The 17548-nt window shown below is 39.3% G+C and overlaps 1 protein-coding gene across 11 annotated transcripts in view; it reads left to right on the top strand.

The window, feature by feature from the left end:
• COX18 (cytochrome c oxidase assembly factor COX18) overlaps positions 1-17548 on the top strand; it is an 85414-nt gene that overhangs the window by 37987 nt on the left and 29879 nt on the right. For all 11 annotated transcript variants that reach the window (XM_060299463.1, XM_060299461.1, XM_060299460.1 and 8 more), the window contains one exon: positions 16012-16170. The gene's annotated coding sequence lies outside the window, so the exon portion shown is untranslated. The remainder of the gene's footprint in view (positions 1-16011; positions 16171-17548) is intronic.

The raw sequence follows: 17548 nt of genomic DNA, 5'->3' as shown, positions 1-17548 counted from the left end.
AATAATGATTAAAAAACAAACTTCTTATTGCATTTGTTTTTGAAACGAATACTTGAATGTCTCCTATATGCCAGGCAATGTTTAGATGCTTGAGATATACCAGTAAACCAAGATTCTTGCCTTTGTGGAGCTTATATTCTAACAGGGGTATATAGACAATGAACAATAAATAAAATACCTTCCAGAAATCTTAGAGAAATAGGTATTTAGTGCTTGGCACCCCTGTATACTCCTTCCTTTAATGAAAAGCCATCTTTTAAACTTGTTTCCAATTTACAAAATTTGCTCTTATTTTACTTTGACCTTTCAAATCCACATAGGTGAGATTTACAGCTTTTGTATTTCATTTTTTAAAATATTTATTTATTTATTTATTTTTGGCTGCACCATGTCTTAGTGTGGCATGTGGCACCTTTGTTGTGGGATGAGGGATCTTTTTTGTTTTTTGGTATTTTTAGCTGCAGCATGTGGACTTCTTAGTTGTGGCATGCGGACTCTTAATTGCAGCATGCATGCAGGATCTGTTTCCCCAACCAGGGTAGAACCTGGGCCCCCTGCATTGGGAGCATGGAGTCTTACCCACTGGACCACCAGGGAAGTCCCCAGCTTTTGTATTTTAGACCCTCTTTGGTCACCTCTGCTATTTTCGTTATGCTAGCTTAATAAAATGAACTGAATTACCTGCCAGCAAAATTGTCTGGTTCTAAAATCTTTTTTTAGAGGTAATTAGTTGATAACATTCAATTTCTTCCAAGCTTATTGATCTTTTCATGTTTGGTATTTTTCTTGAGTTTTTGTTATATATATACTTCCTATCAACCTTTTATTTCATTGAGATTTTGGAATTTATCAGCACAGACTTGTAGATAGTAATTATTTAATTTCAGAAAAATCCCTATCTCTTTTTTCATTGTAAGGCCCTTCCTGCCCCTGGGACTTAAGTATGAGACCATAGGGGCAGGATTGGAAGACAGTCTCAGAGACTGACGTTGGGCTCTACTCATATGCTCTTCTTTCATCATCTGTGAACAAATGCATGATAAAAGTAGGTTACTTTATTAGTCAGAAATTAAGTTATTATAGAAAAGAAGTGGTTTGCTTGTTCTCCTGTATTTGTAGACTGTGGCTTCTATCTGCTACTGTTCCACAGCTAGTTTTTGATTAGATGAATGACTTCTTTTCCAGGAAGCTCTCCAGTTCCTCCTACAAATAATACCCTAGACCAGATCCAGGTTCCCTCTTTTCAGACAATCCCAGGTATGTCTGAGTCCTAGAATGTGATCTTTCAAGCTGAGCTCTATATGACATATATTGGAGCTCCTCAGTGTGGCTCCAGATTGAAAAATTATCAGTATGCAGAAGCTGGATTGGAATCAGTGTAAAGAAGAATTTTTAATAAATCTTGTCCCAAGTTAGAATGGGCTTCTTTGGATGGTTACACTGTCGTCACTGGAGGTATCGGAAAATTGATCAAATGTTCATTCAGTGAATGTTTAGAAGGGACTCAAGCCTTTGAGGGAAGCAGTTCAACAGGGTAGTAGTCTCATCCTGTCCTGAGAGTCTGTGATTGTATTCCTTGGAATCTCCTGCAGTGCACAGTTAGGTGCCTTGTCACTGAGTGAACAGGGAGTCAAAATTAATAAACTAAAAGTAATGTCCAACAATACTTCAGTGTTACGGGAAGCAGAGAAACAAACCTGCATGATGAAGTCTGGCCCAGGCTGTTTCTTGGGTATAGAGAGCCCATAGAAACTGTAAGTAAATGCTACTGCTGATGTTAATAGTGTTAAAAAATAAAATTCACCTGAGTAATTTAAAGATCAAATTGGCTTGATTCAACAATTCATGAATTGGGCAGCATCCCACCTAGCAAAGAGAAAGGAACTCCCAGGAGCTGTACAAAATAGGTTTTTAAAGACAGAAAGGGGGTGGGACAAGGAAGTCATAAACAAAAGAAAGGATTTTTTCAGATAACCTTCCTTTGGGGGAAGAGTGGGGTCTGTCATGCAGATTACCTTACTAGTGTTGATCAGGTGATTCCAGATTGACTGCTAAAGGTCACATTCCTGGGAGAGGTTGAAACTGCAATTAAGTCTTGGTTTGCTGAAGTGGGGCTCAGCACAAGTGATCTATTTGGGACCTGTTATTTCTTTTTAAACAATACTAATCATAGTAACCATGATGATAACTGCCGTCAACTGAGCACCTACATATTGATAGTCTATAGCAAGCATTTTGTCTATGATGTTTTATTTATAGTTCACAAGGGCTCTGTGAAATAGACATTATTTGCCCCATTTAATGAACCGGTGCCCCATTTTTTTTTTTTTTTTTTTTTTTTTTTTTTGCGGTACGCGGGCCTCTCACTGTTGTGGCCTCTCCCGTTGCGGAGCACAGGCTCCGGACGCGCGGGCTCAGCGGCCATGGCTCACGGGCCCAGCCGCTCCGCGGCATGTGGGATCTTCCCAGACCGGGGCACGAACCCGTGTCCCCTGCATCGGCAGGTTGACTCTCAACCACTGCGCCACCAGGGAAGCCCCTCATTTTTAAAGATAAGGAAACTGGGTAAATTAGAGCATTTCAAGAGTTGTGTATGCAAATCAATTGTAGGAGTGCCCCCCTATGATCATCTTAGCCCTAGAGGTGGGTAGGAAGAGCATGAGGCACCTGGATTTCCAGGCCAGTCACCTTTGACCAAGTGCACCTCGCCCCAGTGTGCTGTAGAAATATAATTCTCTATGCCTACCATGATGTGAAAATTGGGAAGCACATCAAGTTACCTATCCAAGGTGACAAGCCTCAGATAGGGCCCAATTAGAGATCGAAACCGAGGTCTGTATGACACTAGAGCTCATTTTCTTTCCACTATACCTCACTGTCTTTGAAGATCTGAGAAGCGATGGTTCAGAAATGTCAAGTCCTTCAGATGGAAGCAGAGGGAGGCAGTAGAAGATGGCTAATTCTGTAACGTGGGTTTCAGACGGAAGATGTAGATTTGAACACTTCAGCACCTCTAGGGCTGGTACATGATGTACACTAGCATGAGGTTAAGATTGAGAGTTCTGTTGTCATCCTGCCAGGATTTAAAACCAGACTCCATCACTTACTGGCTGTTTGACTTTGGGAAAATTACTCTGCTTCTCTGTGCTTCAGGCTTTTCATTTGCAAAATAAAGAATAATTTATTGAATGATTCACCAAATATTTGCTGAGAGACTTCTATGTGTTAGGCACTGTTTTAGGGTCTGAAAATGCAGCAGTGAATAAAGTACTTGATCTTTGAGTTTATCTTACTTGGAGTTCTTCAGCTTCTTGGGTGAATAGATTAATTTTTTCCTCAACTTTATTGAGATATAATTGAATATAACATTGTGTAATTTTAAGATGTACAATACAATGTGTTGATTTGATAAACTTATATATGACAATGTGGTCACCATGGTAGCATTAGCTAACACCTCCATTACATCACATAATTACCATTTCTTTTTTGTGGTGACAACATTTAAGATCTATTCTCTTAGCAACTTTAAAGTGTATAGTACAGTATTATATTACACTTATGGTACAATATGTATAAGTGATATCCATATATGTGACATCATGCAGTATTTGTCTTTCTCTCTCTGACTTATTTCACTTAGCTAATGTCCTCAAGGACTATCCATGTGTTCACAAATGCCAGGATTTTCTTTCTCATGACTGAATAATATTTTATTGCATATATGTAAATACCATATCTTCTTTAACCATTCATCCATTGATAGACACTTAGGTTGCTTCCATAGCTTGGCTATTGTAAACAATGTTGCAATGAACATGAGGGTTCATATGTCTCTTTGGAATCTTGTTTTTATTTCCTTTGGATATACTCAGAAGAGGGATTGCTAGATCGTATGGTAGGTCTTTTTTTAATTTTTTGAGGAAGCTCCATACTGTTTTCCATAGTGTCTGTGCCAATTTACATTCCTGTCAACAGTGTGTGTTTTGTTTTCTCCACATCCTCAACAATACTTGTTATCTCTTGTCTTTTTGATGATATCCATTCTAACACATGTGAGGTAATATTTTACTGTGGTTTTGATTTGCATTGCCCTGATGATTATTGATGGTGAGCATCTTTACAGGTATCTGTTAGTCATTTGTATGTGTTCTTTGGAAAAATGTCTGTTTAGTTTCTCTACTCATTTTTATTTGTTATTTATTTATTTATTTTTGGCTGTGTTGGGTCTGCTGTGCACGGGCTTTCTCTAATTGCGGTGAGTGGGGGCTACTCTTCGTTGCGGCGCACGGGCTTCTCATTGTGGTGGCTTCTCTTGTTGCAGAGCACAGGCTCTAGGCGCGCGGGCTTCAGTAGTTGTGGCATGTGGGCTCAGTAGTCATGGCTTGTGAGCTCTAGAGCTCAGGCTCAGTAGTTGTGGTGCACAGGCTTAGTTGCTCCGTGGCATGTGGGATCTTCCTGGGCCAGGGCTCGCAGAATTGCATTGGCAGGCAGATTCTTAACCACTGCGCCACCAGGGAAGCCCCATCTACTCATTTTTAAATTGGATTTTTTTAATGTTACTGATTTGTATAAATTCTTTACATATTTTGGTTATTAACCCCTTATCTGATATATGGATTGCAAATATTTTCTCCTGTTTCATAGATTGCCTTTTCCTTTTGTTGACTGTTTCTTTTGCTGTGCAGAAGCTTTTTAGTGTGAAGTAGTCCCACGTGTTTATTTTTGCTCTTGTTACTTGTGTTTTTTGTGTCGTATTAAAAAAAATCATTGCAAAGAGCTATGTCAAGGAGCTTTTCCCCTATGATTTCTTCTAGGAGTTTTACAGTTTCAGGTCTTACATTTATGTTTTTAACCCATTTTGAGTTAATTTTAGGGTTATAAGGTAGAGGTCCAATTTCTTTTTTTTTTGTAAGTGGTTATCCAGTTTTCCCAACAACATTTATTGGAGAAACTTTTTTTTTTCCATGAGTGAGTGTTCTTTGGCTCCCTTGTCAAATATTAGTCGACTGTTAGATTAATTTTTTATATCATATTTGCTAAGTTGTTGGCCACTATTTATTCACACTTTTTTCCTGCCACTTTCTCTTTATTCTCTCCTTCTGTGACTTCCACTGTGCATATATTTGATAGCTTGGTGGTTTTCCACAGGTATCTGAGGCTCCTTTTTCTTTGTTTCTTGCCTAGTTAATCTCAATTGACCTGTTTTCTGATTCTTTCTTCTGCCAGTTCTGTTATGAAAAAGCAGCAGAGAGTAATGTTGGAGTGGGCACTACTTTAGCTAGAATACATATGGAAGGCCTCTGAGGAGATGACATTTGAGTTGAGACTTGGTCATGGTTAAAGAACTGTTTCCTAAAGATGGTGGGCTGTTCTCAGACTGAATTGTAGACTCTGCTTCCATAAGTTGGAGCAAGGGATTGATCCTTCCCTGAGGATCTCCATAGATGAATGCATTTGATGGAAATTTCTGTGTTCCTACTTGAGCTCTCCAGATATGCAATACAAATAAATGTTCTAGTTCTGAGGGCTTTATTTTTTTTAAATAACTCATTGCCAGTTGTTCTAAAACACCTTGCATTTGCAAAGGAACCTTTATTATTTAGACAGGCTTGAATTTTCTTCGTGGAGAAGTGGGAGGACTTAATTACAGTTTCAACACACATTGGCATGCTTGGAGCAATCAGAAGGAAGTCAAAGAATTTTGAGAATTTAAGCCAAGGTGCTTATTCCATCTTAATAATGTTGTGACTTGATGTTTATTTACCCCTAAATATTCTCATAAGTATCAGGTAATTGGGCTCTATTCTATGTCCTGAAGGCCAATATTCCTGAACTTGGTGAAACCAACTGAAAAAATGAATTCCAAAAATGGAATCTCTCCATGGAAAGTGTGTTGCTTCCAGCCCTTGGTATTTTCACCTAAGGCCTGTTGGCACCTGTTCTTTGCCCAGCTGAAACAAGCATGCTGTGCTACATAAAGGCAGTTTCTATGGAAACCTGAACCCAAAAGATATTGGGGCTTTGAAGATCAAGGCAACACCCTGAATTGTTTGGAGAGCCCAGTGAAAGTTTCAGAACTTTATTGTTCTCCACAGAAAACATTACAGCTAAGACTTTAAAATGTTTTCTTCTCCAGGTTCATTAGAGATATGTGTACAAAATAGAAGTTTCTAGTTTGCTTGTGAATTTATCTGTTCTAATTATTTTACCAGCTATTTTACAACATGTATCTCTGCCATAAAGAAAATTATCATCTTCCATTTTCCCTTCTTATCTTTATTTTAATAAATATGTGAAGCCGTAAGACACAAAGAATATGCTGAGCTTGTAAATTTGGAAGCAGATAATGATTCCTCCTTTTCATAACTCATGGATAACCTATTCAGTATATCATTTTTTTCACACACCTTAAAAAATATGTACAAATGACCACATTGCCAGATGCACACACAGCTGAATTGCAATTGTGCCTGTAAAGCTTCTTTATTTTAATTAATTAATTTATTTTTGGCTGTGTTTGGTCTTCGTTGCTGTGTGCTGGCGGCGAGCGGGGGCCACTCTTTGCTGCGGTGCGCGGTCCTCTCACTGCGGTGACTTCTCCCGCTGCAGAGCACGGGCTCTAGGCACGTGGGCTTCAGTAGTTGTGGCACACGGGCTCAGTAGTTGTGACTCTCGGGCTCTAGAGCTCAGGCCCAGCAGTTGTGGCGCACAGGCCTAGCTGCTCCGAGGCATGTGGGATCCTCCCAGGCCAGGGCTCCAACCCGCGTCCCCTGCATTGGCAGGCGGACTCTCAACCACTGCGCCACCAGGAAAGCCCTGAAGCTTTTGACTTACAGTAGTGTTCCCTCACATAAGTGTAATCTTTAAACTGATTCCTTGTTTAGTACTTATAACACAAACCCTGTTATCACAACCTTAGCAGAAATTAAAGTACAAGAAAATACTTTCCCATGAATGTGTCTTCCCAAGAGTACATTTTGTATTTATTTTAGGCATGTTTAGACATGTTTCTTCAAGTTCCTATTTTATAAAAGCTCTGATGAATAACAGTGCTGCATATTCTTCCTGGCTGTTGGATATTGTCAAGAAAAAATATCTGAATTTACCACATTTATCTGTGGGCATTTGTATTCTTGATTTCAAGGGCCATTGCAGAGTTGGCTAGATATATTATGATTAGTTATTCAAATGCATCATATTCACCATGAAGTAATGAAATGAAGACTAGGTATGTTACACCAGATTTACAATTAATCTGTACACATGAAATATGGAGAAAGGGAATGGTACAATTTAACCTTTCATGACCTTTACTTCTCAGAGATGTCCAGAACCAAAGTAGTAAAGCTACCTTGACTGTATTTACTGGAGTCTAGTTTTTTCAACATTCCTGTAGGGAGAAGTTGCTTTTTTCCACCTTGCCAGAAACATTCCTTCTCTGTTCCTTCTCTTTGGGACAGTTCCACTTTGTCCCAGCTCCATTTCCAGGCAAGTTCTACATGTTTCCTTTACTTCTCACTCTTGCTTTTATCCTTCATCTGTAGAGAATCAGTTGCCCATTTGCCAGAATCTTCTCTCATTATAACTCTACTTTTTCCTTCCCCTACCACGAAGTAAGGACATTTGACTCAGCATTGTGATATACCTTTATCTGGAATTTTAACTTCTCTCTATGCAAAGCATTATATTTCAATAGTGAGCTATAACTAGGGTTTAAATCAAACTGGCAAACAGTCTGTCATTTGATACACAGAATCATAGGATGAAAAGGTATAGAAGGGACTTTTGGAGAGTGTTTATCAGTATTTTGCCTTAATTTTCCAATAAGGGATTTCTAACACAGAGAAAAAGGACCCTATTCACCAGATGTCTGGAGGTATAGAGATAGTTCCCCTCAGAATGAGCATAATATGTCTTTGATCCTGCAACTTTGAAACTGACTCCAAGTTATATCTTTACTTATTTTCTAATAAATGTTCTAAATTACTTACCAATGAGTACAGTGGTCCCTATTTATCTTTCCCCTTTATGTAGCACTTAGTACATGTCCAATATAAAATATGTAGACTGGACAATTATATCCTGTAGTAAATGAGTGAAGTGACACCATGAAATGTAAGGAGATTTGCTTAAGATCACCGTGGTAGAATCAGCAGAGAATTCAGGGCCAGTGACTTCCAGCCCAGTGGATTTCCCATCAATCTCTGACAGATGTTTCAGCCTGATGTCTTTTCCACATGGGTTCCTGGAAACTAGGGCTTCTGGAAGTTAGGAAAATCTGGAACATGACTGACCCCATTTAACCTGGTTTCTGTGCTATTTAAGTAAACCTAGAAAACTGCTCTAAGAGTAATGTACCTCTACATATGCCTCTGACAGCAGCCTAGCTCAAAGGGGGAGTTGTGAGGATATGTGTGTGTGTGTGTGTGTGTGTGTGTGTGTGTGTGTATGAGACAGTGGATAAATGAGGGGTGAGTGGTAGTAGTGGGAGCAGTGGTGGGTAGCTTTCAACAGTAGATCGTCATATTTTCCCATTTCCTGAAACCACAGCTGTTTCCTGAAGCCCATTAGTCCAGTTTAGGCTTCAGGCGGCTGGAGGAAAGCATTATTTAGTGAGTGCTGTAGAAGTTGATTCTTGTGGAACCCATGAGAGTTAGATCTTGCTGTTGTGAAAATTTTCATAGGATTTTGAATTTTCAGAGACATTTTGTACTTTGCTTGTGAGCTTGATATAAATAGTCTCGTTCTCTGTCTCCCAGATAAAATCCATGGATAAAAAGAACTTCATCTCTTCCCTATGGAAGATACAAAATATATTTGAGTGACTGAATGGATAAATCTTTGTAAATGATCATTACTCAAATTTACATTGCCATTTTCATGAAAAAGGGGGACATTTTGCTATTTCAAACTAAATTGAAGAATAGAGGAAGGTAATACTATGTCCATTGAAAGACTATAACAGAAATAAAATGTACATACTCTAATCAGTGAAGCAGAAATAAGAGAAAACCTTTGTTACTTCCTCTCATTGGTGAGATTAGAAAATTCTGACTCCTCTCTTTGGTCAGGTGAACTATTCCTGGTTATTAAGTGAATGCATTCACCAAACAATCACTTCACAGGACACCTTCTTGGTGCCAGCCACTCAGGTGAAAGTCGGGAATACAAAAATGACGAAGGTCATTTGAGTCCCAAGTTTCTTACAGTCCAGTGGAAAGACAACTGCATAAATAATTAACCAGAGTATAATTAACGAATTTTATGCTAGTGATATAAACCAGAAGAGGGATTGTGTTGATATTATCTTGGGATGTTAAGGAGGGTTTCACTGAGAAGATAAGTTGAAATGCAAGGACGTATAAACATTTTTTTCCAGTCATAGAAGGGGAAAAGGCATTGTAGGAGGAGGAAAGCAAAGGCCAGGCAATGGATGGATGTGGGAAAGTGCCATGTGTGATCTCTTGGGAAAATGAAAGGAGACAAGGTAAGTGCAGGTCAGATTGAGAAGGGCGTTCATGGCATGGCATGCCCACGTGGACATGGGAGCCAACCCAACTTTCAACCAAGAAATCGCTGACTGGATAAGGGCTCTTTGAAATGACATCTCTGATAGGAGCTCATAGAATTGATTGGGTAGTGGGTGGTATGAGAAGATGGGAGAGAAGGAGTGCCATCTAACTCTGTACGTCCTTTCTTCATACAGATTCAAAAAAATGTTGGTAAAAATACAGCCAGGTTTCAGAAAAGCTAATTACATCTCTGATTGGTGGCCAAGGCAACAGTAAATACAGATAAAAAGAAGTTGCATGCAATGAGAAAGAGAAGGGTAGTTCCAGGAATTGTGTGAGGAAAGAATAAAAAGCTCTTTAAAAGGAGACATTCAGAAAGCAATTTGTCTGACGTTGTAGGGATGTTGGAAGCAGTTAAAATATTATCTTTAGCCCAGTAGAGGATTGAGAGAGCACAGAGAAGGAATATCCATATTATGTATTTATTTATTTATTCCACATGATTTAATTTAAATGAAAAAATATCTTGATAAGAAACTTAAAAAAAATAGACATACACCCTGCCCCCACACACTCACACTCCTCAACTGCCAGCATCCTGCACCAGAATGGTACATTTGTTAAACTGATGAACCTACATTGAAGTCTTATTAGCACCCAAAGCCCATGTTACAGTTTAGTCTTGGTGTTGTATCTTCTATGGGTTTGGACAAATGTGTGATGTCATGTATCCACCATTATAGTGTCTTACGGAATAGTTTCACTGCCCTAAAAATCCTCTGCACTTTTTAAAACATTTTAATAATTACATTTTTAAAGAAACATGTGATATACATGTTACATGTATATAAAAGATTAGAATTAAATTCAACAGCATGTTTTAAGAGTGCTGACTGTGTCTTATAGATTCAGATTTCCTGCTTGCTCACAGGGTGTACTACCATCCTTTCCTGTCATCTGGCCTTTTACTAGATTACTCCAGGCCCACTGGGCATGTTTCATTTCATCATTAGACCTAAATAATGGTGAAATAAGATTACTTGTGTCAGGAGACAGTTCCTTTTTTCATGAAAATTTACAATAAAATATGTGGGTGAAGAGGCTTCACTTAACTCCACCCAGGACCAGTGAAATAAACATGTGAGGGACGTCTAAATAATTTCAACATGTCCATATTCCTGTTGGAAGAGGACAGTCATTTAGAGCCCCAGGTGCTCATATCACCCATACTTTCAGACCCTGCAGCAGTAGTGTGAATAAGTTAAGAAATTCCAGCACAACCAACTGCAGCAAAGCAGCTGCAGTAGGGTGGTATGTGTGTTTGGTTATGAATGGGAGAAAAAGTAATTTTCATAGCATTCTTTAAATAGAAGTTCTAGTTCTGTCTGAAGATAGATGGACAATTGTAGGATTATAGATAAGATAGACCAAGTTCATGGATAGTTTTGGAAAATGAAAAGCTGATGTTTTAATAAAATCCAAAATTGGAGTATTAAAAAGAGGAAAATGATTTGTGGGATGAAAGAATAATTCTAAGGATGCTTTTTCTTTTGTCCATTACCCCCACTTTCCTGTGAATTAAATGTGAGCACAGTTTTCTTCTTAAGAACATTGGGATGCCACCTTTTGAAATAATTTCCATTTTCTTACAGCATTTAAATAACATGTTTTGGATATGCTTGAGAATGCAGGAAAGATTTGATTATATGGAAATTTATATCCAGGTATAAATCCAGTATGTTTACATCCTTTGATTTTTGAAGCTGGTGGTGAGAGGGAGCACAGCATGTGGTGAATATGTGGATAGAGACGTGAAAAGATTTTTTTTCTTTTAATATATTTATTTATTTATTTATTTTTGACTGCGTTGGGTCTTCGTTGCTGCGCATGGGCTTTCTCTAGTTACAGCGAGCAGGGGATACTCTCCGTTGTGGTGCACGGGTTTCTCATTGTGGTGGCTTCTCTTGTGGCAGAGCACGGGCTCTAGGCACGCGGGCTTCAGTAGTTGTGGCCCACGGGCTCAGTAGTTGTGGCTTGTGGGTTCTAGAGCACAGGCTCAGTAGTTGTGGCGCACGGGCTTAGTTGCTCCGCAGCATGTGGGATCTTCCCAAACCAGGGCTCGAACCCGTGTCCCCTGCATTGGCAGGCGGATTCTTAACCACTGCCCCACCAGGGAAGTCTCGAAAGGATTTCTTGGTCTGATGTGAGGCCAGTTTCTCCACTCCTCACCTTCCCCCACCATTTCTAGAGTTGTCTAGAATCCATCATAAATATGACTCCAGTGAAGCATGCAAATCTCTCTTCTTCAGAGTATTGTTCATGGTGTCAATATGTATTCCATCCCTGAGATGCTTTTGTGTAAATAAGAAGTACTACTTTATCAAAATCAATATATGCAAGGGTGTAAACTAGATATCAAACCTTCAGATTTTCTTCATGACATATTACCAGTGCTAACTCTAGTTTATTATTTATGTAGCAAAACCATGTAGGAGTATGTGTGAGCGGCAGTAGACAAGGGTGGAGGAATCTTCCTGCTCACATCAAAGATGTTAGGATATCAGGGACTGTTAATCAAAATTCCTTTTTGCAGAGGGTTCTCTAAGGCTTCTGGGAAAAGCCAACTAAGTGGCCTACTGACTAACAGCAGCGAAGAGATTCATTGAATTGGACACTTGTGCTGTGTGTATCTTTCTGAATATACGATATACTTAACAAAATTTACATTAAGAAAGAGTGGGAAGAGTATTTAGGGATTAACAAGTACCCAGGCCACTGGCATTAGGGCATTTAAACAGTAAAGAGAGACAGATACTGACTGCTGGTTTCTGGTGAAAATATCACCTCTAGGTAGGAAATTCACCTGAAGATAGCTGACAACTGGGCCTAAAACTTGGGATACGGTTTGATTGTTATGGGGGAGAAATGTTTTTGAGAATGTCAGTTAAAAAACATTCTCCAGTGTAGCTATGGGGGAATGTGTCCCACGTTCCATCAGGGAGGGGACCATAAAAATTGAACTAGCAATCTGTACTTTAGTTGTCAAACAAATACTTGTACACTTGCAGGTGGATGCTTGTGTGGTGGAAAGAGAAATTCATCAAAGGTGAGATATGAGAATTTGTTAAAAAGTGGGCCAGCAGTGGTACAAGCAAGGCTGCTGGAAGAAAGAATGGAAGTAACAGTAGCAGTAACAGAATTGGTTGGAGACTATAATCCAAGGAGAAAATGACCCCTGACCCCTCCAGGACTCAGTGAGACAGGGAAGTGTTAGGGATTTGAAATCTCAGAGCTTACTATTCAAACACAACTAAGATTCTTACCTATTCACTTGATTGTCCCTATAACTTCCTCCTTCCTATGCTAGCCCTCCTCTTATAAGTGACCTGGAGAAACAGGGGTATATTCTAATTGCCATTTTAATTGTCATCATATCTTGATTGTTTCCTAAACTGGAATGATTTCAGGAAATAAGCTTTATATTTTAAATTAAAATAGCTACAGTGTGCAGGGTGGACTTTATTTAAAATACGTATATGTGTAAGTGTAAATATATAAGTATATTTAATCCTATCTTGTGGCAGTACTTAATTCACACATAGATAATAAGCAACTGATTTATTTAGGGCATTGTGCTAAGTGTCGAGTAGGGTACCAAGAAGTTAAGACCCAGTCTCAGCTCTCAAATTTAGTGAGAGAACTGATAAACTATTAATCTGTTTCCAGGTTTTCAGTTCTAGGACTGAGTGGTGGTTTGTGTGATGAATTATTCAAGATAGGCTAACTGCTGTAAAAACAAAACAACTCCTACACTGAGCAGTTTACATGTCATACATTTTTGCAGTTCATTAGGGGTGAAGGGTCTAGTCCATGCAGTAATTTAGAGCCCTAGGTTCCTTCTTTTCCATGCCTCTATATCATGTAAGGTATTGGAGTCCTCCCTTGGATTCTCTGCATCTGGGCTTCAGTTAGGGGCCAGGCCTGGAAGATTTTTTTAGGCACTACATCTGGAGGTGGGTGAATGTCACTTTTGCTACATTCTAATGGCCACATAACCCACTGACTAAAAGGTGGTCTGAGAACTGAAGTCTTTCTGTGTTCACAGAGGGAAACAAAGTGGAGTCTCAATGATATATAGCATAGTCTGTGCCATTGGAAGAAATCTCTCAGGCTGACCTTTTCTAATTTCTGGGAGCTTAAATGGGATTTGCTCATCAGTCATTAAATTTCCCACCTTTTAGTAGGAAATGGAAGCATGGAAGACAATGAACACTTATCAATTGCCTACTATATACCTATATGATCTCAATTGGCCCTCAAACAATCTACTTCAATGGGTATGATTCTAGATAACATATGTAGTTGCTGAGGCTGGGAGAGGTTAGGCAGCTTGCTCGAAGACACTTAAGAGATTGATGGAATAAGTATAGGTCCATATGTCTGTTTCCAAGGCATTTACTCTTTCATTATCTCTGAAGTAGGAAGTTGGGCTCAGGGTGAACAAATATTTGTTGGATGAATGAAAAGATAAAAGAATTAAGTTATGCGAAAAGATAAAAGTAAGCAGTTCAGAAAATAATTCAAGAAACATTTATGGGGTTTAATAATGAAAAAAAGACAGAAAAAAGTAAAATATATGTGCTTAGAATGATAAGAAATAGGTGCTCAGCACTTAGCTGTAGTCCCACTTTGAACCTAGGGAACAGTTATTAGTTCTTTTGTTTTTGAACCATTCATTCATTCAACAACCATTTACTGAAAGCCAACCACGTATACATAAGGTACAGGGATACAGAAGACATAGTTCTTTCCCTCATGAAGCAAGCTTATACACACGGGATATGAATAACCATTCGTTTTTTTTTTTTAATTCATTCATTCATTTACTTTTGGCTGCGTTGGGTCTTCGTTGCTGCGTGCGGTCTTTCTCTAGTTGCCGTGAGTGGGGGCTACTCTTTGTTGCAGTGCACGGGCTTCTCATTGTGGTGGCTTCTCTTGTTGCAGAGCACAGGCTCTAGGCGCGCAGGCTTCAGTAGTTGTGGCACGTGGGCTCAATAGTTGTGGCTCGCGGGCTCCAGAGCACAGGCTCAGTAGTTGTGGCTCATGGGCTTTGTTGCTCTGCAGTGTGTGGTATCTTCCCAGACCAGGGATCGAACCCGTGTATCCAGCATTGGCAGGTGGATCCTTAACCACCGCACCTTCAGGGAAGTCCCTGAATAACCACTCTTTTTTTCTTTGCGGTACGGGGACCTCTCACTGTTGTGGCCTCTCCCGTTGCGGAGCACAGGCTCCAGACACGCAGGCTCAGCGGCCATGGCTCACGGCCCTAGCCGCTCCGCGGCATGTGGGATCTTCCCAGACTGGGGCACGAACCCGTGTCCACTGCATCGACAGGCGGACTCTCAACCACTGCGCCACCAGGGAAGCCCGTGAATAACCACTCTTGTATAGCTTTCTTTGGATTTGGGCAGCCCTTTCTCTGCATGCTGTAGTTGAGCCTGCCGAATGATAGTTTTGTTCTCTCCAGGCAGAGAAAGAACTCCTTCTAAAGCAGGGAAGAGGAAGTACAGTAATAAGAAAATTGTTTCTTATTACTGAAGCCTTCCAACCACCAGTCTGCTTTTCTAGAAATTGTTGTATGGCTTTTCCCAGACACAGAGGGGAGCTCAACATTTAACTGTAGTATCCGAAAGCTTCTTTGGAGCAGTGTGGTTAAATAGGTTCTTAAAGGTTGAGGACCTTTTCAGCTCTGCAAAATCAGCCTCCATCATGCTTATGTGTATCCTTCTTAACTAAATGTGGTGATTTTGCACTTCCTAAATTGATCTGTCATAGAAAGATCCCAACATCTGGGGATATGAAGAGGAAATGTCAAGTGACGGGCAAGACTTTTTCACTAATTCTGCAGCTAGTGAGTCCCTAAGTGAAAACCTTGCAAGTAAAATACAGCATTATAAAAGAATCATGATTATTTCTTTAAAAAGGAGATTCTAATTATAATTTTAACACATATTGAGGTGCTAAAGTAATCTATAATGCAATTATTTTTAAGTCAGATTAAGTTAAATATATTCAAAAGCTAATGTAGATAACCTCTCTCGATATATACCATCTCTTTCTGAAGTTCTCTGATGTCAGTTTAGAAAAGCACCTTTCTCCTGTTGAAGTGTTAATCAGATGTACTTAATTTTTCTGTCACTTGAAAAAAGTATTAAATCACATCAATATTTCTTGAATTTTTCCTTCCAGATTACTCACTTTGATCTTTTTATATGGTTAAATTAAATTTGCTTTTTCAATTATTCAACAGTATATCATCCAGTATTTTCTATGTATCAGGCCCTGTACTAGGTGATTAGGAATAATCTGTGAACCAGCTGGAAAAAGTCCCCGTCTTTGACCTTGGCTCTAGCAGAGGGAGATGGACAATAAACACTAACTAACAAATTATGTGGTAAACGCTAACTGTAACAAATTATGTGGTTTATGTTTTTAGGGTAGGTCTCCTTGAGAAGGTGACTTTAGAGCGAAAACTTGACGATGAGGGAGCAACCCTGTGTACACCTTGAGGAAGAGGCTTCCAGACAGCAGGAGCGCTCTTTGCAAAGGCCCTGAGGCAGGAGCATGCTTGGCATATTTGAAGAACAGTGAGGAGGTGAGTGCCTGGAGCAGAAAGGAGGGGAGGGGAGCTCAGAGTGGTAAAGTGGGCCAGATGGCCGGGGGGCGGTGTAGGCCACTGTAAAGATCTAGGCTTTTATTCTGGAAATACGGAACAGGTTTTTGACCATAGCAGGAACATGATCTTTCCCCCTGTCTTCCTCTGTTCTAATGCTCCTTTGCTGTTGGACATTTTTGTAATATTTATAATGGTGTTATTAGTAGTCTAATCATGAATAAATTCAGATTTTTATCTGGTATCTGTTGCCTACAGAATGCAAAATCAGATACTGCTACAGCTTAGTTATGTCAACAGACAATTTTCTTTGTAGATTCCAAGTGGTCAGGAGATTTCTCCATTCTGTTGGCTGACTGCTTGTGACCCAGTTGGTCCAAATATCAGCCTGGTTGTACATTTACAGAGTGCAGATTTTAGTAACCAATCTTGCAGTGAAGCAATATTTACATATTTTATAACTTACCTGATTCTACTTCTTCTAGATGGATCTCTGAACATTTACATTTTAATAAACTTCTCCAGATGAAAGCTTTCTCCATGTACACAATGACTCCCTTACGTGTTTGAAAATACAAGGAAGCTTATATTTTATAAGCTTTTTATAAGCTTATATTTTATAATCACAGCACTACCCTGCTGTGATTGAAGGGTGGTACCCTTCACATGCTATGACAGAGTGTTCTGTATTTTCCAGTTAGGTTCGGAGGGTGTTTTTAGGTCTTGCCCCAGGCCCGTAGCCTGGAGAGGTTGTTGTCCAGGTTGCCTAGGTCACCTCAGGGTAATGGCCAGGTAGTAATGTGTGTGAACTCATGGAGTGATGTGCTTCTGATTTCAAGCACTGGGTCCACCTGAGGAGAAAAGTTGTGGTTATTGAAGAGTCTTCACACAGATTTGCCAGCTTCATACTGTTTCACATAGAAACCTTGAGAGTGGAATAAGATGTATCTGAGTTTGATCATCATTGCATATAAAGAGTGTAAGCAATCTTTAAAATTCCTAGAAGATAGCATAGGATAATAAGTTTAAGATCCCCTTTTTTTTTTTGGTCCCAAATATGTTTTTATTTTTAACACTCAGGCCTTTCTCCTTCGTGTCAGCTCTCTTAGAAAACAACCAACCATTACTTTTCAGAGTCAGTAATTTAAATTGCATACTCTTCTCAAACCAATTTCTGTCAACATTAAATTGCTTCCTTCAGCCCAAGAAAAAGAATGCTTTAGTACACAAATATTTTAGGACTCAAAATAATCTTTTTGAAATGTGAAATACTATTAGCAAATGAAAGGCAGGATAACCATAATCATTAGCACTACTTTAATTAGCTATTGTTTGTGTTTGCTGTTTTGTACTATATTGA

The sequence above is a fragment of the Globicephala melas genome, chromosome 5, assembly GCF_963455315.2.
Source record: "Globicephala melas chromosome 5, mGloMel1.2, whole genome shotgun sequence".
NCBI lineage: Eukaryota > Metazoa > Chordata > Mammalia > Artiodactyla > Delphinidae > Globicephala > Globicephala melas.
Note: the sequence above shows the minus strand (reverse complement) of the source record. Positions and strands in the feature narration are given on the sequence as shown.